This window comes from Pinus tabuliformis, chromosome 4_2, assembly GCF_031772625.1.
Source record: "Pinus tabuliformis cultivar Carrire ecotype Pingquan chromosome 4_2, CPIR1, whole genome shotgun sequence".
Lineage (NCBI taxonomy): Eukaryota > Viridiplantae > Streptophyta > Pinopsida > Pinales > Pinaceae > Pinus > Pinus tabuliformis.
Window position 1 is genome coordinate 137,775,279 of NC_142304.1, and position 13,225 is coordinate 137,788,503.

A 13,225-nucleotide genomic window follows, 5' to 3' on the forward strand; every position below is an offset into this window, starting at 1 on the left:
CTGCTAGCTACTCTTTGGTATGAGTATTCAAAAAATGAATTAGTTTATTGGCCTGTTCGGGCTTGTTTGCCAATAATGCTATGGCTTTTTGAGTCTCAAATTGAGCTATCCCTATCAATTCAATCTGGTCATGAATAGTTTGTATTGATGTCCATTGATCAGTGATGGACTGGCCAATTTTAGTCCACAAAATCGTTTTGATTTCTGCCAGAGTTTTGTGAAGAGTAAGGTCCTTCTCCAAGGCTTTTACCTTATTTTCCAGGGCCTTTACTTCTCTTGTTTTCTCAGCCACAGTTATTTTTGATTTATCATAATTCACCTCTATCTTGGCCAGTTTTTCTTTGGCTTCTTTTAACTCTGCCATTTGGAGTTCTAAAGCCTTTATTTCCTTCATCATCTCTTCCATGCTCAGGCTGGCATCTGGTCCTACTATTGTTGCTGTTGTAGTTGTTGCTGAAGCTGAGGTACCTGTTGTTGATTCTGGGACAATGGGAGGGACTGCTGCTGTAGTTGTAGGAGTTGTTGTGCTTATTGGAGCTATTTCTAGTGGTTGGGAGGCCAATTCTCCTTGTTTTCGTTGTAATGCTATCTCCAATGCCTTCCCTGTTTCTGCTAGCCTTTCATTCATCCTCATTAGCAAACTCACCACGTCCTCCTCTTCTTTCTGTTGTGCAACTTCTGTGGTCTGAGGGTGCATTGTAATTGGCAGCTTGAGCTGCTTTCTGAGGGCTGCGATATCTTCTTCTTTCTTTTTTATTAAGGCCTGTATGCCCTTGGGATCCTTGGGATCATGTCCCAGCTCAATGATAATTTCTTCTAAGGATTTGATTCTATTATCCTTAGCTAATGAGGAAGCCTTCTCCAATTCCAATTGGGCAGAAGTATTGTGCAATGAATTCTGCAGTTTGTGAGACAATAATGCTTTGTCTGCCAAGGTAGAGTATACCATTTCTCTGGTTTGTTTATGTAACTCAATCTGGTCCATTGGGTGGATGTCTTTAGAGAGAACTTCCAGATTGGTCTAGATATAATCAGCAGCTGACTGTGGCTGCTACGTTGTAGGCTTGAAATGACTAAGGGTCATTTTAGCTTCTTGGATATCATAGGCTGCCATTAGCCTTTGTTGATTGGTGGGAGCCATCCTCAACAATTGATTATAAAGTTGGAACCTTACTGGCTCATTTCTGGCCTTTATTTCAGTGAATGCTTTTTTGATATCCGAGCCTTGCTTGCTCTGTTGCTTGGTGGATGTAACCTCCACACCATGCTGCCTCTCTTGTTCTCGCTGATATGAACTAGTTGATGTCTCCAAAATTGGAGGAGCCTGCTGTTCAGCTACTTCCTCACCCCTTAAGTTCCCTGTTGTCTCTTCTGCCAATTCTTCCTCAGAGTAAGGATTTAACCTTTGCCTCTTTTCCCCTTGCTGCTATGTCGATCCACCTGTAGGTGTGTCTTCCTTCTTGTCCCTTTTCTTGGCTCTTTCCTCATTGAGAAGAGTTTGTAACACAGGGATTTCAGGTACCTTTGTTTGTGTTGAAGGACCCTACCCTTGACTTTGCTCCTTTGTTGTATCTGGCATGTCTGCCATTGTATCTTGTTGCTCTAAATGTTGTACTTCCTTGCCTTTGGATGTCCCTGCAGGTGGAATACTCTCTTGGGCAGGTTGTTGTGAAGTTGTGGCAGATGATGTGCCCGCTCCAATGTGTTGAGGCAATGTGAAAGGGACCTGTCCAAAAGAGTCCAGGTCAAGTGTTTTTTCAAGCTCTTTCATTGCTTTTTCTAATTTCTCTTCTTCAGTAAGCTCTTCAACTAGTGTGCCTTCTACCCAATCCTGTTGATTAGCATATTGTTCAATTTCAGCGATTTTGTGGTGCACATATCCTGTAAGCTTGTTTTTAACTCTTCTAAAACCTATGAAATGTTCAGGGTCATATGGTGACCAATGAAAACTTTTTTTCAGCATAAGTTGATCTCTTAATATCTTATCTCCTTCTTCCCTTTTATTGAAGATAAAAGGGCCCAATTGATGTCTTATCTTGAGCTGTGCTTTTTTCCTAGCACCATAGAAATGAATCAAGTCTAAACTATTAAATTGCCGATAGTATTCCAGGGCAAACAGTCTCATAGGGACATACTTTGGCAGCTTGTAGGGAGTTAATTCACAGCCATAAATCCTTATCACTGTGTGGTTTTGGTAAAAATACCAGTCACCAATATTGTATTCCTTTGAGAGATGTAAAATTTTCTGCATTTTAGCAGAGAGCCTGGCAGGAGGAGTTGTTATCAACAAAGAAGTGGCTAGATATATGAACAGGTCAATGAACTCACAATATGTATATGTGGAGTTGTGGACTTCATGGAATACTGAGGTCTAGAAAATTACAGACCTCCTTTCTCCTTTGAGGTCCAATCTTTTAAGAGGAAGTTGGAAACTATTAGGTTGATAGTACAGCAGCAAATGATATATGTAGGATGTGTATTTGAAAACTCTTTCTCTCTCCAAATTCATGAATTGCTCATGGATTTTATTTGCTATGAAGGTGGCATAATCATACTTGACAGCAGGGGCTGTCGTGGAGTGAATATGGACATCAATGCTAAAACAGTTTCACTGGTTTTGAAACCCAGAATATAGAAAATCATATCAGTAATGAGTATACCAGCCTCATTGAACTAGACTTTATTAAAAGGAGGTGGGTGCCTGGGTTGACTTTCTGGTCTCATGAATAATTGAGCTATTCTGGTAATCTCTGAACTGGGCAGTTTGGCAGCTTGGTCAAGCAAGAATTTCATGGTGAGAGAAGCTAGAGGCTGAGTGGGATTAAAGTTCAGCATCTCATTTATGGATTGAGGAGTAATATAGAAGAGCACAGTCCCAGATGGAGCCATAACTGCTCTTTGTGTGGGTTCATAATTTGCACAGCATAAATGGATGAAATCAGGGAGCACATTTACTGAAGGGAGGTAATAGATAGGCATGTTGGATTCCCAAATTCCCAAGACATCAGTATTGCTTCTGTATCTATTTCTAACTTCACAAAAGGCTTGCAGGTGAGGCTTCTCACCCATCATATCCTTAATCTAGAAATCCCTGTCAGCAAGGGGTATCCATTCCAATTCCTTATGTGGTGCATTCAAGGGGGCAACATTCAAGGCCACTGTAGCTTCCATGCTTCAACTGTCTGTGTTTATAATTGGAGTTTGGGTCTGTGTAACAACATAACACAAAGTACTGGCATTGGGGTTTTTCACAGGAATTTTGCAAACTGAGTTTTATATAGAAATGGCCTCACTGGGTAAAATTCAAGGAAAAGGCAAAGTCTGTAGAGTTTAATTGGGAAGCTGGATAAAATGGAGGAAATGGTGTTCTTTTTCAAGTGAGTTTGACAAATTTAACTCAATATTTGGGCATTTTTGAAGATTTTGCCGGTGGAAATGGGCTTGAATTGCAGTTTAATGGGAAATTTGCAGAGGAGAATAGAATTCGCAGGATTTCTTTGGGAAAATGGGTCGAACAGTGAATTAAAATGCAGAGATTTGTAGGTAGGAGCGCATTTTAATTCGAATTTTAGTTCTTCAGGTGATTTTAACAGAGAAATTTCAGAAAAACAGGGTTTACGAGCGAATATCGGGTAAATACCTGTTTTACAGGCGTCTGGCACGAACTGTGGGTACAAGACGGAGCTGAGGGGGCCGAGTTTGTAGAGTGAATTCCCCTGGGTGGCGGACTGGAGCTTTGGTGGCAAATTCGTCGTAATTTGCATGCACAGTCTCCGCAATACAACGAATAGAAATAAACAAAAAACCATCACTTTCACGACTTTTTAACAAAATTTGGGCTTTTTCGGGCTTTTTGGCGCTTTTTGGGATGACGTCATCATGACGTAAATTTTGTCCTGTAGCAGAGTACGGAAGGTGACGTGGCGGATGACATGGCGAATGACATGGCAGACACGGCGGACGAAATAGTGACGTGGGCGCTGACATGGGCGGATGACATGGTCAGCGGGAGGCGGGAGCGGTTTGTGGTTTCTATCGCACCGCCCTTTGTATGATGGTGGTTTCTGGCAGAATGGACGCGATGCAATGGGCTGACGACACATGTCCGGGGTACGGCGGGAAAACCACTTTTTATCGGGCGCTAATCTTCGTACATCGGAGCGGCTCCGATATGGACGAGAGCCATTGGATGGGGAGGGCCCGATCAGACGGTTGACTGGAAGGTAAGGTGGCGGTGGTTTATAACAAAGGGCCCGCACATTATTTTAATGTTTTTTAATATTTGTGGGGTATAAACCTTGGTTAACAGGGTTTTACGTGGTTTATGCGGGCGGCGTTGGTTTTTGTGGGTCGATTATTTAATTAACCAAGAGTTAATTAAATCCCATGGTGTATGCATGCGCGGGGAGGGTTGTTATAAGGTTCCAAATGAACCTATAACTCCCAAAACTTTATGGTGTATGGCTATATTAAGCCGGGGGTTGGGATATTTAGTTTTTTAGGGATTTTATGTATTTTTACATAGTATGGGAGGGGAAAATTTTAGATAGGAGCTATATAATAAAGTTAAAATGTTAATATGGTTTTGTGAATGGAGAATGCTAAGTTTATAAGGTAAAACTTAGATTTTTAGGGAAATGAAGTGATTATTTTACACAAGAAATGTGGCTTGTTTTGACCAAGTAAACACAAAGTTTCACTTAGTATTTCTCATAAAATGAAATGAGTTAGGACCACTGAGCAGATCCCAATGTCCTTGAGGGGATGTTAGTAAGTGTTCTTGGGGAAATGAGAGGGGAAATCAGTCATGCTCCACTGAACTGTAGCCACTTTGCCAGGATGTTTGTGATACTCATGAGATAGATCATATTTAACAGGACAAAACTGATCACCAACCTGCTTCTGCAACACCAGAATTACTTACCCATTCTGCTACACCTAACATTTTTTCTTCATCTTGTTTGGGTGCATTTGAACTAGCAAACCCTTTCTTTCTTTTCTTTTGACTGCCCTCCTATCTAAGTCTGCCCTTATCTCTTCCAGGGGCTCAGATTCAACTGTTGAGCACCCTTGTTTCTCTACCTAGCTAGTGATCTGCCAAGCTTGAACTGTTTGAACAGACCTTATTCTCTAATGCTAAAACAAGAAATTTAAACATGGACTGGCCAAGATTGAGCTGTTGGGCCATCCATCAAGTGTGAAAAATTCACTGATTGCATGATTTGAAATTATTTGCAACAAGTAGTACAGTAGTGGCATTTTGACTAGCACACTTTCCTGGTCTTTCTTTGGGGTTCATTTTCTTTCTTTCTTGACCAATTCATTTTTCTTGCCCTTTGATTTTTCTTTTAGGGCATACCCTCTTTACATTTTTTAAATTTTTCTTTTTTTTGGAAAATATGGAACCTTTGCAGCATGGAAAGGATGATCATATTTGGCATTTCCACAGTCAATCATGAAATATGACACCTATTGGTATAGGAACCTAACAGATTGTTTCAACCATTTACCTTCGATAAGAGTCCTAAATCCTATCTGATCCTACCTTGGAATTTTCACCTCTTATCCCTTCATCTCATCCTCCCATCTCAAGTGGATCTCAAGCCTATATTGGTAAATGGATAATAATTCATGAACTAGCTCCCTCATCTATATGTTTACAGCCATCCATGGGCAAGGGGTTGGATTTTGGAGACTGATTCTACCCTCATGCTATTGCTTTGAGAGTCATTACTCCATATTAGGGTGACATAGAGGCATACTTTGTGGGAAGAAAATGACAAGTCAACTTGCGGAGCTCTTCTACAAGATCAACTCCTATTTTTGGTTGTAATGCTCTCTATTTCTATTAATACAAAGAGTAGATTGTTTTCCTATATATGATGTTATGATTTCATGTATTTAAGTACCATGTTGATCTATTGAATGAAGTGATTGGATTATGCTACATAGATGTGATAGATCTTTGGCTTGTCTTGTTCGATTTTACAGGTTATAATTATAGCAATCAGAGTAGGATTGGATCATACAAGCCGAGGAAGGAGTGAATCTTGTGACGGATTCCAGGTAGGCATCAACCCATCATTCAATTACTTTAATGAAGATAGTGTGCCCTTTTCTTTCTATTGTTCTAGGTCATTCCACCAGGCCTAGGGTAAACACTTATGTTCATAGTCATAGATTATGTATAAAAAATTGTTGACTCCATTGGGGAACGATTCAGACCCTTGTTTTCTTTGCCCTTAGTGTCTATTTTTCCTCTTTTTTTGATCTTTATAGTTTCACTCAATCATGATTAGACATAAGAAGACTTGTAATTGTGATTCCATTTCATTTTTGTGCCAGAACTTGAGATTCCTTTATCAGCGCACCCTCTGGTCTGTTAACAGTGCTTTTTAGTGCACCCTAGCCTTCCTTGTACCTGCGTTGTAGTGCATCCTAGCCCTCTCTGTGCCTACGTTGCAGATCACTGGATCCCCTTAAGCACTTGTGTTGATCCTTGTTTCATGCCAAAATTTTCGTTGTTTTGGTTTACTCTCTGCCCATCCTTCTTCCAACTACTCTTCCTTGTGTCCCTTAGTGTCTTAGTGTCTCTTAGAAGCCTACATATAGTTTTCTTGTGGTTTTGATTTCCTTTGATAATAATTTTTTTAGATTTTCCTTTATTCTTGTCATTAGTTCATTAGTGAATTGATTTGTTTATTCATTGAGTACTTGAAAGAATTGGTGTTCCAGTCATCGTTCTGAAAAGTTTGTTTTTATCAATGATTAAATGTGCATCTTATTTTTCTCTCATTTTGAAAATTAAGAGGAAATCAAAAACAAAAATCTCTTTGCATTGGAATCTAGGGTTTTGTGTGTGAAATTGGAATTCCCTAGTGTGAAATTGTGTGTTTTTTCTTTCATTTTTTACAGAAATTTTCCCCCTCAATCATCAGGGATGGGGCTAAATTGTGTATGAGTGTTAATCACCTCTTAGCAACATCACCTTTTTTATAAGACTTTGTTTCATTCATTCTTTCTTCTTTTCAAATTTGGGTTGTGTGCATAGATTGATTGTTGAATTTGAAAAGACACTTTAACATTACAGTTAAATTCTGTGTGGTTTCTTTTCATCGACGATCAAGTTGCATTTATTTGTTTCTTTGCATTTGAAACATTAAAAGAAAAGAAAAGAAAAGAAATTATTTGCATGACATATAAGGCTTTGATTTTGAAAAGAATAGTGAAGTTGAGGAGATCGATTGTTGCATCACTTGTTTGTTGCATTGTTGATTGATTTCCTCTTCCCCTACTTAGTTAGGCCTTTCATTGTTAAAAGTAAAATGAAAATAGTACTTTTTGTCATATTAGATTCATCGTAGGTGTTTTCAAGTGACATCGAGTTTTGAGCCTTGAAACTGAAATCTAATTCAAGATCAACTCTAAAATTCACATCAATTAACCTAAGAAGCATTTGAAACTTAATGACACACATAGAGGTCTAGGCTAGAGACGTGTTTCAATGCCTTTAAACGTAGGAGTTGTCATTATTTGTCATTGTTACAATTTGGGGACGATATCATGTTTCACGTACATAAGTGTATAGGGTCAGTCTCCATGTACCTTTGGGTATATTGGATGGATCCCCATGCATGATATGTATATGGGAACATTGTCATCGTAGGTTCCACATTAGAAATCACTACTATGGATTTCACTTCCACATATTGTCGAGTATATTTTGGAATTTCACCGCAAGTTGATATCCATCCATAGCTAACTAATTCAGCCACCTTGTACACTATGATACACTGAACACATCATTCGTGGAGATTATATGCATGCACGTAAATCCTTGGTTCACCAGGGTGGTATATTACAGTTCACAATTGCTTGGTAGTCCCTTTTTCCTAGTTACCCATTTTTATCTTTGTCTTGTGTCTTTAATTTCTAAAATCAACTAATTGACTACAAAACAATGTCCTTCCTGTGGAATAAATCCTTAGTGGATCTTAGGTTGATGTTAATGGAAATATTTCCTGAGTCCACCAGTCAAGGAAACCCCTCTAACAGGAATCCTGGTCCTTTTCCTTCTTTTGGAAATTTTTGTGCTTCTGATATGGCAACATTGTCCCTCCCCATATTTACTATTGGTTTACCAGTTTGGTTGTTTTCGACCCCTATGGTTCTAAATGTCCAAAATGCACCTCAACCAAGTTCCCCTCCACCTAAATAGTACCAACCTTAAGTTGATCCTAAATTTCACCATTTTCCTTCTTCACCTGTTATTTCTTCATCCCTTTCTTCCTCCTCTCTTGGTGAAATTCTTGATTCTAGTAACTAGGAAGCTAAGAAGAAGAATAAGAAAAATAAGCAGGGGGGAACCAAACTACCATTGATATCCATGGAACTACTATGAAAGAACCTTCTAATTAGCCACGCAAAGTAAAATTCCCTTGCAAGTTAAGTAAGGGCGATCACCTTCTTAGATATTGTCCTAGTATTCCCAAGGTATTAGAAGTGTGGTCCACAAGCTCACATTGGCCTTTGTCATCAGCCTCTGGAGATCATGTTGGTGATAAACCATAACCTAGTGATAGTAAGGTCCATGGGAAAAAGGCTAAAGTCAAATTTTCATGTAAGTTATGTGAAGGGAATCATCCTATTCACCTTTGTCCGTATATGGATGAAGCCTCAAAAGTGTTGGAAAACTTTACAGCTTCTTAGCCTCGTCTTATGATTGGTTATCAAAATACTTCTCCCAATCCTCACTAGTTGATGAAGTGATTGATTAGAATCCAAATCCAATCAATCCCACTCTCTCTGAACATGAATCCCATGAGTTTGTTCTCGACCAACCATTGGTTGACAAAATGGTTAACCCGATTCCACCTTCAATAGATCGTACATTTCCCGTAGAGAGTGAGGATCATACCACTCAAGTTCTTATTTATTATTCTGATTCTACTAGACAAGGGGACATTTCTCTCATTCCTATGGAACCCCTTCCAAGAAAATAGTTCATTGCCTTGGATTGGAGTCGATTGACATAACCTCGTCTCCCTTCTTACATGCCTTTTAAGATCATGGTAAAGGCTTATGATAAGAATATCCATCACACTGTTATAGATGAGGGAGATTTTATTAGTATTCTATCCTCCACTTCTTGGCAAGCTTTGGGTTCCCCACATCTTGTGTCTGTCGCTCTGAATTTTTTAGCTTTTAATAGAAGAACTAGTTAGTCCTTAGGGAACCTTCCTTAGTTTCCTATTACCTTAGGAGGAAAAATTGTATGTATTGATGTTATGGTTGTCATAGACCCTTTAGACTTCAATTTCTCCTGGGGCAAGACTATGTTTATGCTATGAATGTTTTTTTATCCACAATCTTTCAAGTGATATGCTTCCCGCATGATGGAAGGATTGTGACTATCGATCAGCTTTCATTTGTTGGTCCTAATTTGACCTCCAATCATTCTACTTCCCTAAGTGTTCGAAATGTGCAAGTGGTATCTTCCCCACCACAGGTTAATTACGTGGCAACCTATCCCATTCACATACCTAGTGATGAAGATGAGTCTTTCACTATCTACTCAACTTCTTTTGACCTAGATCCAATAGGTGATATGGTTAATCATTTACTAGGGGAAATGGAGATTGATATTTCCATTGGATCCTTTGATATGTATCCCTTCTAGAGCATTGTTCTTCCATATGATGAAAACCTCTTGGAATCCATGGTCTCGTGGAGGCCATGATCTAATTTTGGATTAGAGTTCCTTTTCTTGTGTCAAGCGCGTTAAAAAATGAATTGAGGTTCTTCAAAGAAGAGTTCCTTTTCTTGTGTCAATCCCATTAAAAAATGAAACAAGGTATCATGAACAAAGTTCCTTTTCTTGTGTCAAGCTCATTAAAAAAATGAAACAAGGTCCCTTGAGCATAGTTCTATTGTTGTGTCAAGATCGCTAAAAAGTTAAACAGATCTCATTCCAATTCAAGTCTTTCATTAGATCTCCTAAATTCCTAGTCGAGTTTTTCAATTGGTCTCATAAACGAACTTTCATTCCATCTACCTATTAGTAACCAGTAGTCTACTTAGGTGAATGAAATGAAGCTTGAGGGGCATATACCTCGAATTTATTCATTATGTTGGGGGCATGCAAACTTGTTTCAAGCATATTTTTTCTTTGTTTCAAGCTTGTGTAAAAATGAAACCACTCTCAAGCATAGCTTTTCTCATGTTTTAAGCTTGTGAAATAAATGAAACCATCTTTAAGTATTTTCAAGCATAGTTTCCCATGTTTCAAGCTTGTGTAAAAATGAAACCATTTTCATACTACCTTTCATGATTTCCATTCTTATCAGCATGTTTTTGCCATATGCCCCTTGTTATTCTCATTCCATCATCACCATATGCTTGGCCGATCATATACTTTCACTTGGTTGTTTTTACCCTTACTTGGGGAACAGCTATGATGAGTGGTCTTACTAGCCAACCTCTTAACCTATACGTGTTTTGCACAGTTCCATCATGACTGGAACTACTTGCTACCCTTTATACCACTCATTCCTTCAAGTGGGGTCCTCTTTTAGCTCTTTTCAGACTCTCAAAATATGAAAATATTCTCGAGCACTCGTCTTTTCAAACTCGTTAAAGTAAATTAAAAGACATTTACTCAGTATAAGTTTAACCCTTCTGCGGACTGAGATAGACTACTTATGAAAAAGGAATACCTTAGTCTAACATGGCTAAGAGGTTCTCCAAAGTATCGTTTTCTACCTCTTCAGACTCAAGAGACTATCTATGAAAAGGAACCTTTGGAGTTTCAAACTATCTAAGCATGAAAAAGATGTCGATTTTTCACCTTCGTTGGACTCATAAAAACATTAAATAATGATGGACTCGTTAATCATGATGGGACCAAACCACTCCTTCTTTGGGTTCATTAAATATACTTAGAGGGATTCATCTGAAAGATGAACTTACGAATCAGGCATCTGTTATCCTCCTCAAGCTTGTCAAAAATAAAGAGGTACTAACCAGTAATGGTTGGGGAATTGGGAAAATGGGATACTCCACTTGTTAATGGCAACAAGTCACTCTTAAACGGGACACTCTTCCACTTCATCTTTGTAGTTGTTGGGTTGGGAAATTTTCTTGTCTTTTGGTTTATCATACCTTTTCAAAGCCTCACTTTTGGTTTTCGATCAATGCTGCCAACTCCATTTTAGTGTCATTAATGTGTTCAAGAGAATTCATTCAATCAATGTCTACTACAATATTCTTAAATTTCATTCCATGTTTACTGTTCATGATCCAGTTATGTATCAACATCATTCTGATCATTCTGTCTCAAACCAGCATACTTGTTTCATGTTGTTGATGGGGGATACATTAAGGCCCTCCTGCGACGGGTCGCTTCCTGTCGACATCAACTCATTATCCAGGAAGTTGACTTAGAAACACCCTTTTGGTACCTTGGTTCTTGCATACATCAATGTCAAGTTTCCTCGCTCTTAGCGATAGGTTTACATCATTGGCCTTTGAATGAAAGATTATGTATGGTATTCAACATCAACTCATTCATTCACACCATATGGATTGTACTAGAGTACCTTGAGAGACATTAACATCATTGGTCGTTTCTCTCACATTTGTTAACAACTTACATCTTTTGTCGGTAATCATATGGTGTCTACCATGTTCGACTTCAGCTCATTAATTCACATGGTTAGACTCATACATTAGTTGGTCGTGTGAACGGGATAGAAGACCCTGGATCTAGTTTCATCCATCTAGGTTGTGATTTCAGGAGTAATAAAAGATCACAATGTATGATGGCTATGATCATATAGACAGTCATCCAGTCATGGTTCCACCATCAATCATCCATGGACATGTCTTTTGGTCATTTTACATGTAATGTTAGCTTATGTGTTGAGCATGGGCATGCCTCCCTTAGCAAATATATTATGATGTAAATGTATTGTAACAGATGATGCTCTCGACTGATTGTTCTTGATCCTGATTTGTCACAAGGTAAAGCACAACAGTCATCATTTTTCATTTCTAAATTTTCTCTTTGGGGGGAAATCTATTATAGGTTATTTTGTTGCATCTGGTCAATAGGCCTTCAAACAGGACCAATTCACATCCTTTCACATATTGTCATCATCCCTACACAAAGCCCTAAGCATGACTCTGTTGAATCCCTTATTTTTTTCTCTTGATTGCTGAGTTTCCAATATTTTAAGGCCCAACACACTTTTGCCTTTTAGGGACCAACATTGACCACCAGGTTTACCATTTTTTCACCTGCACTTATCACCAGCAAGTTGTCCCTTGTTGGGGATGTGTTGATTCTAGAAATTCAGGGAAAATAAAAAGAACCTTGAAGCTTCCTCTTCTAGAAGCTTTCTAAGGCTGTTTCAACCATTTACTTTAGATAAGAGTCTCAAATCATATTTGATCCTACCTTGGATTTTTCATCTCTTATCCCCTGAGCTCATCCTCCCATATTAAGTGGATCTCAAGCCTAGATTGGTAAATGGATAATAATTCATGAACTACCTCCCTCATATCTATATATTTACATCCATCCATGGGCAAGGGGTTGGCTTTTGGAGATTGGTTCTACCCTCATGTTGTTTCTTTGAGATTCATTATTCCATGCATTAGGGTGACATAGAGATATACTTTGTGGAAATAAAAGGACAAGTCAACTTGGGGAGCTCTTCTACAAGATCAACTCTTATTTTTGGTTGTAACTCTCTTCATTTCTATTAATACAAAGAGTAGATAATTTTCCTATATATGATGTTATTATTTCATGTATTTCAATACCATGTTGATATATTGAATGGAGTGATTTGATTATGCTACATAGATGTCATAGATCTTTGGCTTGTCTTGTTTGATTGTGCAGATTCTAATTATATCAATCAGAGCTAGGATTGGAGCGTACAAGTTGAGGAAGGAGTGAAGTTTGAATTAAGGAAGACACTGTGCCCTTTGTTTTCTGTTGTTCTAGGTCAGTCCACCAAGCCTAGGGAAGACACTTTTGTCTGCAGTCGTATATTTCGTATAACACTTCTTGTGACAATTATAACATTCAATGTGAGATGATGTTCTATCATTCCTTCTTCTTGTATCTTGAGGTGGAGGTTTTCTTGATGGACCTCCTTTTCCTTTCTTCCTCTTATTTTTTGTGAGGAATGCAGCGGGTTCTCCTTCATCTTTTGAA